General features: G+C 37.8%; 2 non-coding genes across 2 annotated transcripts; both read right to left on the bottom strand.

Moving 5' to 3' along the window:
• Positions 1–8648: 8648 nt before the first annotated feature.
• LOC133047876 (small nucleolar RNA U2-30) lies at positions 8649–8718 on the bottom strand. Its single transcript, XR_009690883.1, has one exon. It is a non-coding gene; the product is annotated as a small nucleolar RNA U2-30 (small nucleolar RNA).
• A 145-nt stretch (positions 8719–8863) lies between these two features.
• Positions 8864–8941, bottom strand: LOC133047877 (small nucleolar RNA U2-19). The gene has a single exon (XR_009690884.1). It is a non-coding gene; the product is annotated as a small nucleolar RNA U2-19 (small nucleolar RNA).
• Positions 8942–18450: the final 9509 nt, after the last annotated feature.

The raw sequence follows: 18450 nt of genomic DNA on the forward strand, positions 1-18450 counted from the left end.
ACCTCATCTTCTCACAACTCACTAGCCTTAACCAGTCATGAGACTGCCTAACTGCAAGAGACAGATGAGAGAAACTGTCATCTTCTTGTGAGGTCAGAAGAAGAGAACAAAATACAAATAAGATGTAGAAGATTTATTACACAGCAGATGTTTAAAATGAGCTATTATTTTAGTATTTAATTATCCTTCAAAATTGATGGGTTAGGAATGGAACTTCTTTAGTACTAATCCCACTATGATTATTTATGTTTGTCTTTTTTTTCAGTTGGCTTATATGCTGTGTGTACTCAATCACTAGTCGTATCCAACTCTGTGATCCCACAGACTATAGCTCACCAGGCTCCTCTGTCCATGGAATTTTCCAGGCAAGGATACTGGAGTGGGTTGCCATTTCCTACTTAATTGGCTTATAAATTAAGCTAACATTGTGCATGCTACTATACCAGGCTGGATTCAGTACTGAATTCAGGTTATCCCAGAAGTTGCCTGGTAGCCAGCCAAACTACCTACAAGCCTGCACTAACTTTGTTAGGCTATTACTATTTAATAAATCACTACTTTGTAAACAACAGTATAAGATTTCAGGCCACTAGGATTTAATTTCTAAATTGCCACATGTTGGCATGTAGAGGCAGTTTTGCACTACTAATTGCTGTATCATAATCACAATGGCATGATCACTCACCTAGAGTCAGACATCCTGGAATGTGAAGTCAAGTGGGCCTTAGAAAGCATCACTATGAACAAAGCTAGTGGAGGTGATGGAATTCCAGTTAAACTATTTCAATCCTTAAAGATGATGCTGTGAAAGTGCTGCACTCAATATGCCAGCGCGTTTGGAAAACTCAGCAGTGGCCACAGGACTGGAAAAGATCAGTCTTCATTCCAATCCCAAGGAAAGGCAGTGCCAAAGAATGCTCAAACTACCACACAATTGCACTCATCTCACACGCTAGTAAAGTAATTCTCAAAATTCTCCAAGCCAGGTTTCAACAATACATGAACTTCCAGATGCAAGCTGGTTTTGGAAAAGGCAGAGGAACCAGAGATCAAATTGCCAACATCCGCTGGATCATTGAAAAAGCAAGAGAGTTCCAGAAAAACATCTATTTCTGCTTTATTGACTCTGCCAAAGCCTTTGACTGTGTGGATCACAATAAACTGTGGAAAATTCTGAAAGAGATGGGAATACCAGACCACCTGACCTGCCTCTTGAGAAATCTGTATGCAGGTCAGGAAGCAACAGTTAGAACTGGACATGGAACAACAGACTGGTTCCCAATAGGAAAAGGAGTATGTCAATGTTGTCTATTGCTACTCTGCTTATTTAACTTATATGCAGAGTACATCATGAGAAATGCTGGGCTGGAAGAAGCACAAGCTGGAATCACGATTGCCGGGAGAAATATCAATAACCTCAGATATGCAGATGACACTGCCCTTATGGCAGAAAGCAAAGAAGAACTAAAAAGCCTCTTGATGAAAGTGAAAGAGGAGAGTGAAAAAGTTGGCTTAAAGCTCAACATTCAGAAAACTAAGATCATGGCATCTGATCCCATCACTTCATGGCAAATAGAAGGGGAAAGAGTGAAAACAGTGTCAGACTTTAATTTTGGGGGCTCCAAAATCACTGCAAATGGTGACTGCAGCCATGAAATTAAAAGATGCTAACTCCTTGGAAGGAAAGTTATGACCAACCTAAACAGCATATTAAAAAGCAGAGACATTACTTTGCCAACAAAGGTCTGTCTAGTCAAGGCTATGGTTTGTCCAGTAGTCATACATGTATGTGAGAGATGGACTATAAAGAAAGCTGAGCACTAAATAATTGATGCTTTTGAACTGTGGTGTTGGAGAAGACTCTTGAGAGCTCCTTGGATTGCAAGGAGATCAAATCAGTCCATCCTAAAGGAAATCAGTCCTAAATATTCATTGGAAGGAGTGATGCTGAAGCTGAATCTCCAATACTTTGGCTACCTGATGGGAAGAACTGACTCGTTGGAAAAGACCCTGATGCTGGGAAAGATTGAAGGCAGGAGAAGAATGGGATGACAGAGGATGAGATGATTAGATGGCATCACCAAATCAATGGACATGAGTTTGAGTAAACTCCAGGAGTTGGAAATGGACAGGAAGGCCTGGCGTGTTGCAGTCATGTGGTCGCAAAGAGTCAGACACAACTGAGCGACTTAACTGAACTGAACTGACTGAAATCCAGAATTTCTTACCTTCTCATCCTCTTCTAAAACAGAAAGGCATGAATAAACCTCTTTCTTTAAGATGTATTATAATAGACTACATTTCACCTTATAACAAACCTGTGCAAGAGACAAAAATTACAAGGATTCTTTCCACCCTTAACATAATGTAATGTTGTCAAAGGTCTAGACTGTCTCTGTCACTCAAGTAAGCCTTAGTCAACAGCCTTGTCTAGAACATAAATCATCACAGAAGTGACCTTGAGGAGCTCAAAAGGTATTAGGTAGCTTGCTCTTCAAATGTCTTTAATAAATATGCTTATAGATTCAGATTTGGAGCGTCAAAGCTAAGTTGGCCAGGAAGACTTCTTAAAGAAGGGGCACAGTCATAAAGACCTTTGACAGATTGTTTTTAATCATGGAGATTGGCCACAACACTTGTTTCCTATCACTGCTGTTAGAAATCAAAAGTTTAGGGACTTACAACACAAATTCATCATGTTACAGTTTTGGAGGTCAGAAGTCTGAAAATGGTCTTAATGGGCTCGAGGTTAAGGTCCTGGCAAGGTTGTGTTCCTTTCTGGAGGATTTCGGAGAGAATCTGTTTTCTTGCTTCTAGAAAGCAAGAAACTTCTTCCCTTTCCCTTTCTTGCTCATATTCCTTGGCTTGTGGCCCCTCCATCTTTGAGATAAGAAATTGTCAGTTGAGTCCTCTAATCACATCACTGTGATGCTCCTCCTGCCTCCCTGATCCATTATTAAAGACTCCAGTGATTACACTGGGCTTTCTTGGTCAATCCAGGATAATCTCAGCATCTTAAAGTTCTTAACATAATCACATCTGCAAAGTCTGTTTGCCATATGAAGCAACATTCACAGGGTATCTTATTCCATTCTTATAGAAAAAATATCATTGCTATAAAAAAAAGACTTGGAAGATTTTACAGCAAGCATTTATTTCTTATAGTTATGGAGGCTGGGGAGTCCAAGATCAAGGTGCTAGCAGATTTGTTGTCTGGTGATAGCCTGCTTCCTGGTTCATAGATGGCCACCTTCTCACTGTGTCTTCACATGGCAGAAGAGTAAGGAGTTCTCAGTAAGTCTCTTTTATAAGGGCAGTACCCCTTTCATGAGGGCTCCAACCTCATGACTTAATCACTCCCCCAAAGCCCCACCTCCTAATACCATCATATTGGGAGTTGGGATTTTAACTGTTTTTAAAGGGGACAAGGTCATTGTGATTAGGATGTAGGCATCTTTGGAGGACCATTATTCTGCCTACCACAGACATTACTCCCAGCAGCTCAGGGTGACTTATATAACTAAGGTTCTTTTTCATATGCAAACAGAAAAAAAACAAGTTTTGTCAGAGGTTTGTGGTCAGTCAAGAAGCTAATTGCCTAAGTAGTGCCCATAACCTTCAGTGTGAACCTGGTACTCAGCCCTGTCAGTTCCAGTACTACCCTTGCCACGAAGTGAGACTAAGTGATCTTGCTTCCAACAGTAACATGCTCCTTCTCTGCTGAGTCATTGCAAAGACATGTCAGCCATCTTGGCCTGAATCAGTCGTTATAGAAAGTAGATTGAACTATACTTCAATGAAGCAATCTCCAGGAGGGAAATTACTGTGATACTAAAAAGTAAGGATAAAGTTATGTCTCTGATTTTGGCTTTATTACATTTTCCATTCTTGCTACTGCACTTTCTAAAAGAGGTTTTTAATCAAACTGAGTCTACCAGCTTTCTTGCAAACAAAACTGTTTTCCCTTGTACAATCAAATCTAATAAAATTTCCTCATGAATCTGCTCTACAGGGAAAAAATACCCCAGAGCCTCAAGAAACTAAATGAATGTAACAAACTAAGTAGAAGCTTGCAGTAGAAAATTATGGATCATCTTTTGAGCACAAATTTTTGAGATATTTAATTTGGACCTATGGAGACATCCAAAAATGGGACAGTAGTTGATGAAAAAGGGAAGATGACTTAGGGGTCAAAGAGAAGAAGTAGGAGATTAGAGGTGCAAGCCTATATGACCCCAATGCAAATGGCTGTATTTCATTCATTCCATTCAATTAATGTTTTCACCTACTATGTGACAGCCTTGATGCTAGTGATTGGGAATATGAGAACATTCATCACTGGCTTTATGGAGCTCACTGCTGGAGAGAGGCATGCATCAAATAATTGAAGGAAGTACGCCATAAATGGGAATAAGGGCTACGAAAGAAAAGTGACAACATAAGAGAAATAAAATAGTTTGGATCTGCTAATCCCAAGCTATTTTATATATATAGGATGAATAGACAACAAGATCCTACTGTGTAGCACAGGGAACTATAGTCAATATCCTGTGATAAGCCATGAGGAAAAGAATATGAAAAACAATATGTATGTATAACTGAGTCACTTTGCTATACAGCAGAAATTAATGCAACATTATAAATCAACTATACTTCAATAAATCTTTTTAAAAAAGAAAAAGAGAACTGAGCTTTGTCTGGGTGAGAAGGGGTGTAGGAAAGACAAATTTGAGCTTAGAGGCAAAGGAAGAGTTTTGGAACTTCCCTGGTGGTCCAGTGGTTAAGACTCACGCTTCCACTGTAGGGGGCATGGATTTGATCCCTGATTGGGGAAGACCCCACATGCCATGTGCTGTGGCAAGGGAAAAAAAAAACAAAAAGGAAGGAAGAGTTGGTATTAGTGGAAGAAGTGGCTAGAAAAGCAACCTAGTAGAGGGATCAGGATGTACAAAGGCTTTGCTTCTAAAATCATGGCTGCTAACTGGCCTCCACCAGTGATGGTTTAGTAATCTCATTTCAGTCCATCAGCTATCAAAGAGTTATGACTCAGGAAAGTCATCATTATAAACAGTTGATAATTCTAAATGCAGAATTCCACAGTTCCTACAAATATTTCAGTAGTAAATACGTCAGTTAGGCGTCAAGATAAGAAAAATAGAAAGTTCAGGACACTGCTTTTCTGCAGAGATGATAGTGGAGTGTAATAACTGGGCAGAAATGCATGTTTTTTTTTAATTGGCAGATAATTGCTTTATAATATTGAGTTGGTTTCTGCCATACAACAGCATGAATCAGTCATAAGTATACACATATCCGCTCCCTCTTGAGCCTCCCTCTCCACACACCCTCCCCCATCTCACCACTCTAGGTCATCACAGGGCACCAGGCTGAGCTCCTCGTGTTATGCAGCAGCTTCCCACTAGTGAAATATTTTACACATGGTAATGTATATAAGAAATACACATATTTTTATTTGCTTCTAACTTTAATTGCTTTTTTATACATTCTGAATTAAATATTTTAAGTATAATTCAGCCATTTTATTTAATACTAACCATATGAAGTTGGGTTTAATATATTTAAGAATGTTGAAGAAGTTATTTGTTCATCTGAAGCCTCAGCCTTTGCAAAGAAGTTCCCTTCTTTTTTTTTTTTTGCAGCAACTTGTAGGTATTTTCCCTTTAGAAAAAATTTCAGTGACAGCATTGTAGCCCCCTTACCCCTCTGCAAAGTTCGAATACTTACTCATCATTGTTCACTGACTCTAAATCCTTAGATAATTTTTTGTTTTTGATCCCATCTCTGCACAATGTGATTTTATAGCTTGTAAACTGCAAGAGCATTCACAGTATTATAAGAGAAACTATCTTAACATTTCTAGTCAATTTCTTCTAGTCAGGGAAGTTTGGTATATCTCTGAAATCTGTCAGAACTGTCAGGAGTTACCCTAATCTTGCTCTACTATGGATCTTTTTGTGTTTTCTCATCCCTAAAGTTTAGCTGACATTGTAAATCTCATTTTCTTTTATCTGTCTTTGCCACTTTTCTCTATTGCTTTTTCTTTTAGAGCGTATACCGGCTTGAAATCTTTCTGCTTTTCCCCTATCTGAAGATTGACAGAAAACAATGACGAGGCTGGCTTTTGCCAAAGGGTTCAATATAAAACAAATAAAAGTAGACATCAGATTACTTTTATAAAATGCCAGCAATAAAAGTTTTCTTATATTTAACACTCAACAAAAGGAGAATGATTCTGGTACATCTCTATACACAAGAAAAAAAAACAAACTGCCTTTGAGCACAAAATGCACAATATCTGCCAATGTTCTTATTACCATATTATATATTTGGTTAAGATATGAATGACTGTGTGAAAGACTGACCTCTGTTTTATTACCTATGTTTAATTTGCTTTTTGGCATACTTGGAAATCTATGAGCCCTCTAAGGGGAAGAATTTGCAGAGATTCTAGAATAGAAGGAAGTCATACTCGGTTTACCTCACTTTCATTCATCCTCTAAATATTAGTTTCCTGTGGATTGGCCCTCCGCTCACTTCTCTTCATTTTATACTCTCTTGCCCAGGTGACCTCATCCAGTTCCATAGGTTAAATGAAATCTATTAACTTCAGGCCCTCCTGGCAAGATATTAACAGAATGTGAAAACCCTCCCACTTCAAACCTCCAGAAACACTGGACAGAATGTACAAAATTCACTCTAAATGGAGGAACTGAGGTTCTAAGTGATAATGTCAGAAATGACAAGGAAAGGGACCACAGAGGTAAGCAAATGTATCAATGACGCAGTTGCCTTCAAGTAAAATGATCAAAAACCCAGTAGGATACCTATGAAAACATGGCAGATTAATGATGATATCCACACATCCACAAGCTTATAGGGAAATATTAATGCATCCCTCTGTGCTGCTGATAGATCAAGCAGTCAAGAACTAGTACAGATATAAGAACTTGAGCGCATGATGAAGAAGTTTTATACATACATACCTAACAATTAGAAAATACATATTTTTAAGAGAATCATTAATTTTTATAAAAATGGACAGCATAATAGTGTAAAGCATTTCCATGGATACTGAAGGGACTCTTTGATACGAACCAAAGTATGTTGTCAATGCAATAAAAATGAAATGCAATTTTTAAAAAGGAGGGGGAAGATCCTGCTGAAAATGCAATCACACTGTGAACTACACTTTAAGAAGAAATCATCATGGAAATAATATAATATTTTAAACTGAAAGAGTATATATGAAAAATAATAAAATAGATATAAGTTTCTAGTAGTGAGACAGATGGGAATTACTAACACCTACTACTACAAAGCACTTTTATATGTTTGAAAGAAAATATTGAAAATAGAATAACTTTTCAAGTAAATGTATGAGATTACAAAAATGCAAGAAGTATGAAGCCGAATACAAAGGCAGAACATTAGTCCAGGGAAGTAAATAAATACTGAAACCATCAGCTATCTTAAGAATTTATATATACATACACTCTTGTATACAGCAGGGTAAGTTCACTTATGTAGACAAACTCTCCATGGAGGCTTAAGTAAACAAACACACAAAAATAAACTGAAGATTTCCCCTAGAATCCATGGCAAATGGTAGGACCACTTATAAATGATTTAGGCCTAAATCTTTGATATCTACTTGATCTAAAATCCACAAGCTGAAAAATGTAATAAAAGTATTTAAGGCTAATACATTTTCCACAGTGTCAATTTAACTACATCTTGTAAATGTTGATGTGTAGCACTTTCATTTTTGTTCTGTACTAAGTATTTCCTAATCTCAGTTTAAATTATGTGTACGTATTTTAAAATTTTCAACAAAATGAAATTTCTTATTATCACTTTATTATTTATTTCAAATTCAATTGCACTGCCTTCATAAAGTGATAATAGTAATTCTTTAAAATTATGATTCAAAGCAAAGTCACTTTTCATAAATGAGTTCTATGTGTGTTTAAATGAATATTTTCCAATTATTTGTACAGCATGCTATTTCGGATATGTCTGATCAAGAGGGCTCACCATGGAATACAATGTTGGTTTAACATGAGAAAATTGTTCAAGGTACTCCAAAATTTGTCTGAAGAAAAGACAAAAATAATTTGTTTAGGAAGTTCATAAAAAATCATTTAACAAACTTCAGTATCTATTTGTGATTCTTTAAGTATTACTCAGAAAAACAAAATGCAGATTCTATAATTTGATAAAGGTCATGCTACAAAATCACTGCAGACAGTGACTGCATCCATGAAATTAAAAGATGTTTGCTCCTTGGAAGAAAAGCTATGACAAACCTAGACAGTGTATTAAAAAGCAGAGACATCACTTTGCCAATAAAGGTCTGTTTAGTCAAAGCTATCATTTTTCCAGTAGTCACGTATGGATGTGAGAGCTGGAGATGGACCATAACATCTGGAAATTCTCAGATTGTGTTTACTCAATTCATGGGATTCTGTTTAATGCAAAATTTATTTTTATAAGTATATAACACTGTGTATTATGCTACCTTAGTTTCATTTATACACACATAAATTGTATGTATATAATACATATATATGATATACGTGTACATTATTTATCTATGTATATTTTGTAGGTATACTTTTTTTAAATTCTGAGCTCAGATCAAGTGTAGAAATCTTCATAGTTAAAAAGGTCTGCAGTAAAACCTTTTCATCATTGCTCAGAACTTTGATCAGCCTTTCACGGAGGCACACCCACAGCCAGCTCTCACTTACCCACCAATAAGCCCCTCAGTTATCCAGTCAACTTTACACATGCACACACACATAAAACCTTCACACTCCTAATTTTAAATTACTCTTTTGCTTCTCACAACTACAGAGATCATGCATCAGGTAGACTGGGCAGTCTTCTGATGCTCAGATTTGGCTATTTTCTGTAGATATACTTCAATAGACTAAGAGAATAAAGTTGTGTTATAAAACTGTGATTGGCAATGTAATAAAATCCAGCCTTTCATACTACAAACACTTTGGCTTTTCCAGAAATTCAATTGTCATTCAAAGATGGCAGCATCCTAATGCCTATGGATTGTGTGCTTCTGGGTTCTCCAGTTCTTTCTATCCTTTCCCTGAACTAGCTCCCACATTTCTGTTACTGTCAGAAGGTAACAAAGATCTTCTCACAAGTTTAAAGTCGAAAGCAGAAAGATAACATCCTAGACACATGGAATGAAAATCCATTAACATAAGGTAATGAGTGGAAATGGGTTGTACGAACATCGTGTTTATCAATTTTATCACTGAATAATTTTTTATGTAAACTATTATTTGTACACAGGAGACAAAGTCGTTACCTCTAACAAAAACAAAAATCTCACTTGTGCCTAGAATTTTAAGCCAATAACTGGAACCACTGAGACCCAAGGCTGAGACAGTTGCTCTAGTACACAAATAATTAATTTCTGAATAGTTATTTTGTTAACATTGGTGATATTCAATGCCCAGTGGGAAGGTAGGTTTGTTGATGAGAGTAATCATCCTTATTCAAGTGAAAGTTTTATTTGCCTCATATACAAATGTATTTGTCTCCATTTTACAATGTTGAAATTAATAATGCTTTTTAACATTGTCTTCAAATATTTAAAAATAATCTCTGTTAGATTTCGTTAAGTCAAAAGCCAAAGGCAATCATTCTTTCCTGTACCTTTTTGATATGTTCTGTAAAAAGAGAGGGGGAAAGGAGTGAGGAAAAGGGAAGAGAAAGGAAGCGAGAAGTAACTCAGGCATTTTCACTGATGAAGTCCATACTTTTGTCTCTCCGTCCATCTCAGTGACACCGCAGTCAACATGTCCTGAGTTTACGGCAGCCATCTGGTGGCAAGAGGAGGTAGGGGACTTGTCTTGAAGCTGTGTTTACAGTGTGGACACACTGTTTCTCCTTAGGTCTTATGATCCCCGGGGGGCTGGGATCATAGCATGGGTTTTGACACCCCTTCCCCAGCTAGGCCTGACACTGCTCGGCCTGTGTTCCGACACCCTGCACACCAGCCACACGCCATGCACTCTCCATCTTAGTTTCTGGGGCAACAACAGTGAACTAGGACGTTATTCCAATGACCTAACTGGGGATGTAGGGAAATTAGCAAGTAATTATAACAGAATGTGAGGATGGACTGTGACAATGGTAGACCATAGAAACCAGCCTGGGGAAGGGGATGGGAGTGACCAAGGAACTTCTAACTAAACCGAGATCTGAAGAAGAAGGAAGGGTTGGTCTGCCAGAAAGGAAGAAATAGCAAATGATGTTCCAGGGCTAAGGAGAGAAAGCCAGGAGGAAAGCAAGGAGATGGCAGGGCAAGTTTGTTTGTAACAGTCATGGTGATTCAGGTCCACATATATCACACAGTGCCTTCCCCATCAAGTGTGTTTGATGACAATACGGGAAGTGGAAGACCCACTCCCCTCCCTTAGAAGAGACCCAGTTCCTGTCTTTGAACCTGGAAAGTACCACAGGGTTAGAGAGGATCAGTTCCTGAGACTCCATGGGCTGGTGTCCCAGAAAGACCAGGACTTGCCAGTCAGAATCTAGTGCTGCTTATGAGCTGTGTGACCATGAGCCAGCTCCTCAACACCTCTGGCCTGAGCTTCCCAAGCAACATCACCTCCCAGAGTTATACTGAGGATTAAATGAAAAAGTATCTGGTGCCCTTTCTCTTAGTGAGTGAAAGTCGCTCAGTCATGTCCAACACTTTGTGACCCCATGGACTATTTAGTCCATGGAATTCTCCAGGCCAGAATACTAGAGTGGGTAGCCTTTCCCTCTCCAGGTGATCTTCCCAACCCAGGGATCGAACCCAGGTCTCGCACATTGGAAGCAGATTCTTTACCAGCTGAGCCACAAGGGAAGCCCACCCTTTCTCTTAGGAGCTGCTCAATAATTGCTCCTTCTTTATCTCACCTCTTCCATCTTCAGTGCAAATGACCTCTGAGAGCAAATGCTTAAACCCCCCTGGCCCTACACACACACACACTTACATCTACCCACAACTCAGTTTCTATCCAAGAGACCCTAAATAATGCTCCCTGACACTGCTCCCAAGTCATTTCTACTGGAGCCACAAGTATAGGAATGTGAGAAGCACTTTGGCTGTTTCTGAATGGACTGATTCAAAATTAGGAAAGGAGTACATCAAACCTGTACATTGTCACCCCGCTTATTTAACTTATATGCAGAGTATATCATGAGAAATGCCAGGCTAGATGAATCACAAGCTGGAATCAAGATCGCTGGGAGAAATATCAATAACCACAGATATGCAAATGACACCAACCTTACGGCAGAAAGTGAAGAGAAACTAAAGAGCCTCTTGATGAAGGTGAAAGAGGAAAGTGAAAAAGCTGGCTTAAAACTCAACATTCAAAAAACTAAGATCATGGCATCCAGTCCCATCACTTCATGGTAAATAGATAGGAAAACAATGGAAACAGTGACAGACTATTTTCTTGGGCTCCAAACTCACTGCAGACAGTGACTACAGTCATGAAATTGAAAGATGCTTGCTCCTTGGAAGAAAAGCTATGACAAACCTAGAAAGCATATTAAGAAGCAGAGACATTGCTTTGCCAACAAAGGTTTGTCAAGTCAAAGCTATGGTTTTACCAGTAGTTGTGTATGGATGTGAGAGTTGGACCATAAAGAAAGCTGAGCACCAAAAAAAAAAAAAAAGAAAGCTGAGCACCAAAGAATTTATGTTTTTGAACTGTGGTGTTGGAGAAGAGTCTTGAGAGTCCTTTGGGCAGCAAGGAGCTCAAACTAGTCAATCGTAAAGGAAGTTAGTCCTAAGTATTCATTGGAAGGACTGATGCTGAAACTGAAGCTCCAAAACTTTGGCCGCCTGATGCAGAGAGCTGACTCATTGGAAAAGACCCTGATGCTGGGAAAGATTGAAGGCAGGAGGAGAAGGGGACGACAGAGGATGAGATGGTTGGATGGCATCATTGATTCAATGGACATGAGTTTGAGCAAGCTCTGGGAGATGGTGATGGACAGGGAAGCCTGGCGTGCTGCAGTCCATGGAGTTGCAAAGAGTTGGACATGACAGAGCAACTGAACTGAACTGAACTGAACCACCTTGCTCTACAGAGAGTCCAACGCAGGAAAGGTGTGTGCAGGCACTGGCAGAGACTCTGCCAGGAGACACAATCAGTCCTGTCTACACTGCAGCTGCCTCTCTGATTTCCATTAAAAGGGGAAAAATTCAAAAGCAGCACACTCCCACTTGTTTCGGTTTTATTTTCTTTGAAATAGAAGTCATTTGTAAAGTTCTCCAGTCCAAAAATATCTAAGCAAATTGATCAAGCTTACAAATCTAAAGGACATTTATGTGGTCGTGTTCTAAAAATTTGAGCTTTCAGACACATTAAAACCAGCTGGTCCCAGAGATGGTTTCACTCACCCTTCTTCGACATAAATTATATATGCTCTGCTGCTTCAAAGTCTCTTTAGCTTTAGCACAATATTTCTTTCCTTTAAAAATGCAACAGATTAGAAGAGAGTTGGAAATATCATCTGAGGTTATATAAAACAAAAGAGATGCTGCTAAAGAAATAAAAGTGCACTCAACCAAAAGAGAGAATAAACCTTCAGAGAATGAGCTGGGACAACCCTATGAATCTCACCAGGAAACCAAATAATAAGCAAGGCAAGTTAATAATGAATGAACAAATAGACTGGAATTAGATACTCTAAATCCCTGAGAAAAAAGCCCTCCTCCTGTCTGTTCTGACTTTGGCTCTGTTTCTCATTTATTGAAATCAAGAGCAGTGTATATCCTGGACTGACCCTTGAAAAATAAATGATCTTCAGAAATTCCACTCTATGAGAGGTTAAGACACATGACTCAGTGTATAGGGGTTAAGTTTTAATAAAGTAAAAATGAAGAGTTTATCCCAAAGCACACTTGAGTTTAGGAGTTGGGTTTTCCTGCCCCAGAATGACATCCCACAGCAAAGGGCAGGATGGATCATGGAAAGTGAAAGTGTTAGTCACTCAGTCATGTCCAGCTCTTTATGACCCCATGGAGTGTAGCCCGCCAGGCTCCTCCATCCATGGCATTCTCCAGGCAAGAATACTGGAGTGGATTGCCATTTCCTCCTCCATGGGATCTTTCCAACCCAGGGATCGAACCCAGGTCTTCTGTGTTGTAGGCAGATTCTTTACCATTTGAGCCACCAAGGAAGCCCAGAACGGAGCATACTCTCTGCCAAGAAAGAGTGAAGTCGATCACCTGCTATTTGTACTGAAACACGTAATTATGATAGTTTCTGCTGCTGAAGCCCTATGCCCTCTGGCAGTTGGGGAAATTTGGATAGAACACCATTCTACCAGGGATAAGTAAATAGCATCCACTATAATGACTCATTGGTAACTCATCCTTGGAAAAGCCCACCACTAATTCTTCAAAGTATATAAAATATTTAGCATTATCCTTATTTTCAGATGAAGAAAATTGAGTCTCAGAGGTTAAGGAACTTGCTTAAGGCCACATCCCTTAACCTAGTAAGTGACAGAATTAGAACTTGAACCCTAATCTTTGACCCCAAAACTTTGGACCTTTTCCTTACGGTGGCAACCTCCCCAGTACTGCACATTTTCCCCTGACTTAACCTAATTAGGCAATTGGATATAGCTCAAGTAAAAATGTACGTCATTACCCAAAGAAATCTGTCTCTCTCTATCTCTATATCTCTGTCTCTCTGGGTATATGTGTGTCTCCCTTTGTGTGTATATAGCCTTGTATACCTTTTACTATGTAAACAGACATATTTTTCACAAAATTGGAATCATGCTATCTACTTGGTTTTGTATTTACCTTTAAAATATATTTTAAACATTTCCCCCATGGCATTAAGCATTCTATGTGCCTTTTAATGGATAAACTCAGCTTGCCTGAAAAACCAGGAAAAGAACCTGAAAAGGCATTGTTATTGTTGTTCAGTCACTCAGTTGTGTCTGACTCTTTGCAACCACGAGCTACAGCTTGCCAGGCTCCTCTGTCCTCCACTGTCTCCCAGAGTTTGCTCAGATTCATGTCCATTGAGTCAGTTATGCTATCTAACCATCTCATCCTCTGCCACCCTCTTTTCCTTTTGCCTTCAGTCTTTCCCAGCATCAGAGTCTTTTCCAGTGTGTAGGCATCAGGGTGAAAATGAAAAGGCATTAGTGTAAAATAATGTTGTTCAATTTAGAAGTAACCAGAACATGCTTATGGATCAAGAAGAAAGACTCCACCAGGTAACTGAGGAGGACTATTTACTAAATGAATTGAGGGTAAATACGGGAGGAGAAGGCAGAGAGTTAGGTTACAGGACAGCGGGATTTAGCCTTGGGAATCAGCAAGCATATTTTCAGATGGAAACAGACGTACTTTGAGTTGCATAGTTGGGGAAATGATGAAGAGATTGCTGGCTGTCTTTGATATTTGCAAAAAACTAAAGGTGTAGTCATCTTTTAACATATAAGAAAAAGAGAAGTTAATTTCAAATGATAGTTGGAAGTTGACATTTTCCCTGAGGGCAGAGAAGTGGGGAATTAAAAAGGAGATGAAACTACCATAAATAGGTACAGATTGTATTAGTTAACATGAACTTAAAGCACATGGAAATGTAAATAACTCCATAGATATTTCTGAGATTTTGAGGTTTAATGGCTACACAAATTTTATCTGAATGAACTGTTTGAATTTGCTTGGCCCTTCTGTTCTCATACTGTAGGTTCATAAAATACTCTTGAACATCTACTAAAAGAAGGAAATCTTTATTGGGGAAGAAGAGATAAACCTGTCTTATTCTTATGTAGCTTTGAGTTTTTATTGTCTTTATAGACATGTGACATTCTGGCCTCATCTCTAGGTAGAGTAATAATTTTCTTTGGACTTTTCAAGGAAATTGCTATTCAACCTGAAAATCCTAATTTCTTATTTCTGAACTACATAGCAAAAGACTTAAATACTAGCTGTTTAATCTTTGTTTTCTCAGTTTATGTGGTCTATAGAAATTACTAATGAAACATCTCTGTATCTATATAATAAAACGTAAGTTATGTGTGTGTTCAGTTGCTCAGTCATGGCTAGTTCTTTGCAACCCCGTAGACTATAGCCCACCAGGCTCCTTTGTCCATGGGATTTTCCAGGCAAAAACACTGGAGTGGGTTGCCATTTCCTGCTCCAGGGGATCCTCCCAACCCAGAGATCGAACCCAAATTTCTTGCATCTCCTGCATTGGCAGATGAATTCTTTACCATTGTGCCACCTGGGAAGCAAAATATAGATGCTGATATGTAATTAATGATGAAAATTATGAAAATTTCCCACTCTAGTTTCTCTGTGATTTAAAATTTTGTATGTTTTGTTGTTGTATCCTCAGGTTGATTCTATAGCCACAGTAGCAGAAGGTTTCTAGCATAATTTATTCAATAAGTGTCAGCAAAAGCCATCAATTCTGCTCCATCCAGTGCTGACCTTGGAAATCAAGGTCAGTTATGCCACAGCTGTGTGGTTTAGGAAAGTCTTTTGTTTTTACTCGCTGCTTTGCTAAATGAAATGATTTAACTTGGTTGTTTTTATGTTCCCATTCAAGGTCTTGAAATCCATATCTATATTTCAATTTGCATAGCAGGACATCATAATAATTAATAACATAATTAGAGACAGCCCTGCTGTGTAGATTACATTAATGGATGTAATGGAAAACAAACACTGAAATGAACCCTTAAAAGGCTTAAGAATAACATTGCTGCTGGCAGTGTTGGTGTCTTATTAAGACAACCAGCAGTTTTAAAGGCTAGCTATGTTGGGTTGCTTATGTTATGACTAGGCTTCTTTCCCTATCAGATAATGTTCATACGATGATACTGAATGTAAGTGAAAAAGATCACACAGTACCCAGTCACCTCAGGAAATGGTCACAGTGTACTAAAGGAAAGTAAGGCAACAAGAGCAATTATGAGAGTCAAGCTGTGACATGGAGAAGGTTGAAATGACATTTTGAATTTGGAAATTCTATTTATAGTCACTGGGATTTTTCATGATAGTTTAGTTTTGGGCTTCCATGTTTTGGACATAATCTCAGCTTCAAGGAAAATTTATCTGAAGAGCATTATGTGAGTCTCCTAATTCATCTGAGTTTATATAGTATGTGAGGGAAAATAATCTGATATTTTGGGGAGAAAGCTCAAAGACAGCTTCCTCATATTAAGGAATAGCTGGATGTTTAACATACATATAGTGACTTGCTGACAACACAATTCATTTCAAACAAACAATTAAACAACTCCAATTAAGTAATTCTAGTATACAATCTATATTTTAATCTATTTCAATCTAGAATGTTTCTGGATAAATGCTGTTTCTGCTGTTAAAACAGATGCCCTTTTATTCCAGAAAGATGGTCTTGCAGACAAAAGGCATCAGATGATTAAAGACTTGTGTTCAAATATAGCACTGTAATAAGGAAATTCATGTAATCAATCAGGGAAATACACTGGGAATTCTTACATCTGTTAAGGAACAGGGGACCAGCTGCATATTGCCCCAGATTACTTCATAAATACTTAATAATATATTATATCATCTGGCTACTTAGTTTACAACTAAAGTTGGTTTGTCACATTTGTCAGAACAAAGTGCCTTTGTCTTGTGAAAAAGGAAAGCAAGGGGTCCGCCAGACACGAACGTTTTACTGTTTTACAATTTTAGAGGGTAGGATAACAAGGAAAGTGTCTCTTTAGAAAAAATATGAAATAAGATATACAGAATAATTTGCTTATCAAGTTATTATTATCCATGCTTGCAGGAAATTCCCATGAGGAAATGAGGAAATAAATGAAAGCAACTAATTTTTTTTCATGTTGTCAATATAACTGCTCCAAGGGACTGCCCTTCAAGTAGTCGACTTGTCAGGAAATAGAAACAGAGCAGGATACAAAGATTTACAGACTTCCTGTTTCCACATCAGAGAACATGGGCTTTCTTGTTATTAATAATATTTGATCTCTGCAAACAGAAAATGTCTGGCCTCTTAATCTCATGCTGAAAGGCCAGAAAAACTCACAAAGTCACTATCGTTTGTCTCACAGACTGTCATTTGATTCTTTGGGTTAAAAAGCCCAGTGGAAGCAAAAGTTTAAGAACCTTCTACACTTCCTGGGATTTAAATCATTTAACAATCTACAAATTAAATTATTAAACAGTAAAAAAGCCAAAGTCCCCAGAGTCATGATGCATCTTTGTCACTCATTTAGTTTGTCTCATCCAGTTAAATCTAACTAGTTAGAAAACCCAGACTAAATCAATGGGAGGAAATGACTGTAAACTAGCCAGATGGACTCTCATATATTTTCCTGCACAGGTCCAAAATACATTTCTAACCACTTGGTAAGGCCAGGGGTAGGCTCTCCATTAGTTTTCACATGTTTCTCAATCATTTGCTATTATCTCAGTACAGAGGAGCCTGGTGGGTACAGTCCATGGGGTCGCACAGAGTCAGACATGACTAAAATGACTTTGCACGCATGCACATACGTTAAAAAAGACTTTGGGTGTGTACAACCACATAACTTCCGAAATATGGTATACGTTTATACCCCTAAAGAAATGAATTTAAAGTTTTTTTTCTCAAATTATAGCTAAAAACTGGTGTTTTGTTTTTTAGTTTACAGTTCATTGTATATGAGGGTAAAAATATCTTTTGGTTTATTTAGCAAATAAATAAATGTGCTAAATTTTTATTTCCTCACTTTATAAAATTTTATTAGTCTCATTTTTCTATATGGTCATTGCCTTTTGTTAATTTGTTCATTAGCACTATTACGCTAAGGAGGTTAGCGTTTGTCATTGATGATGGCTATAATAATGATTACATTTTTTGAGTTATTGGCCCTTTTTCTTTCACACATTTTAAAAAAATTTGTTCAGTTTTTTGTCTGCATTTTAATTTTTGGCAAGGTACATTTTTTTTTCCAGTTTCTGTATTTTTCATTTATTATATTTTTCCTCTACCTCTTCTAATTTCATTTGTGCCTGTTTTTGTTTCAGGTTTTTTTTTTTTTTATTGTAGTGGTTTTTGTCATACATTGATATGAATCAGCCATTTTTTAAAAAATTTTTGGCAAGGTATATTTTAAAAAGTACTCTGCTTTTTTATGGAAGTATAGTTTATATACAGTAATATTATGGAAGTTACAGGTATACAATATAGTGATTCATAATGTTTAAAGGTTATACTCTATTGATGGTTATCATAAAATATTGGCTTATATATCCCATGTTGTACAATATATTCTTGTAGCTTATTTTATCCCTAATTGTTTGTACCTCTTAATCCTGTATTGCCCCTCTCCCCTTCCCTCTCCCCACTGGTAACCACTAGTTGTTCTCTATACCTGTGAGTCAGA

This window comes from Dama dama, chromosome 27, assembly GCF_033118175.1.
Source record: "Dama dama isolate Ldn47 chromosome 27, ASM3311817v1, whole genome shotgun sequence".
In the NCBI taxonomy this organism is placed as follows: Eukaryota; Metazoa; Chordata; class Mammalia; order Artiodactyla; family Cervidae; genus Dama; species Dama dama.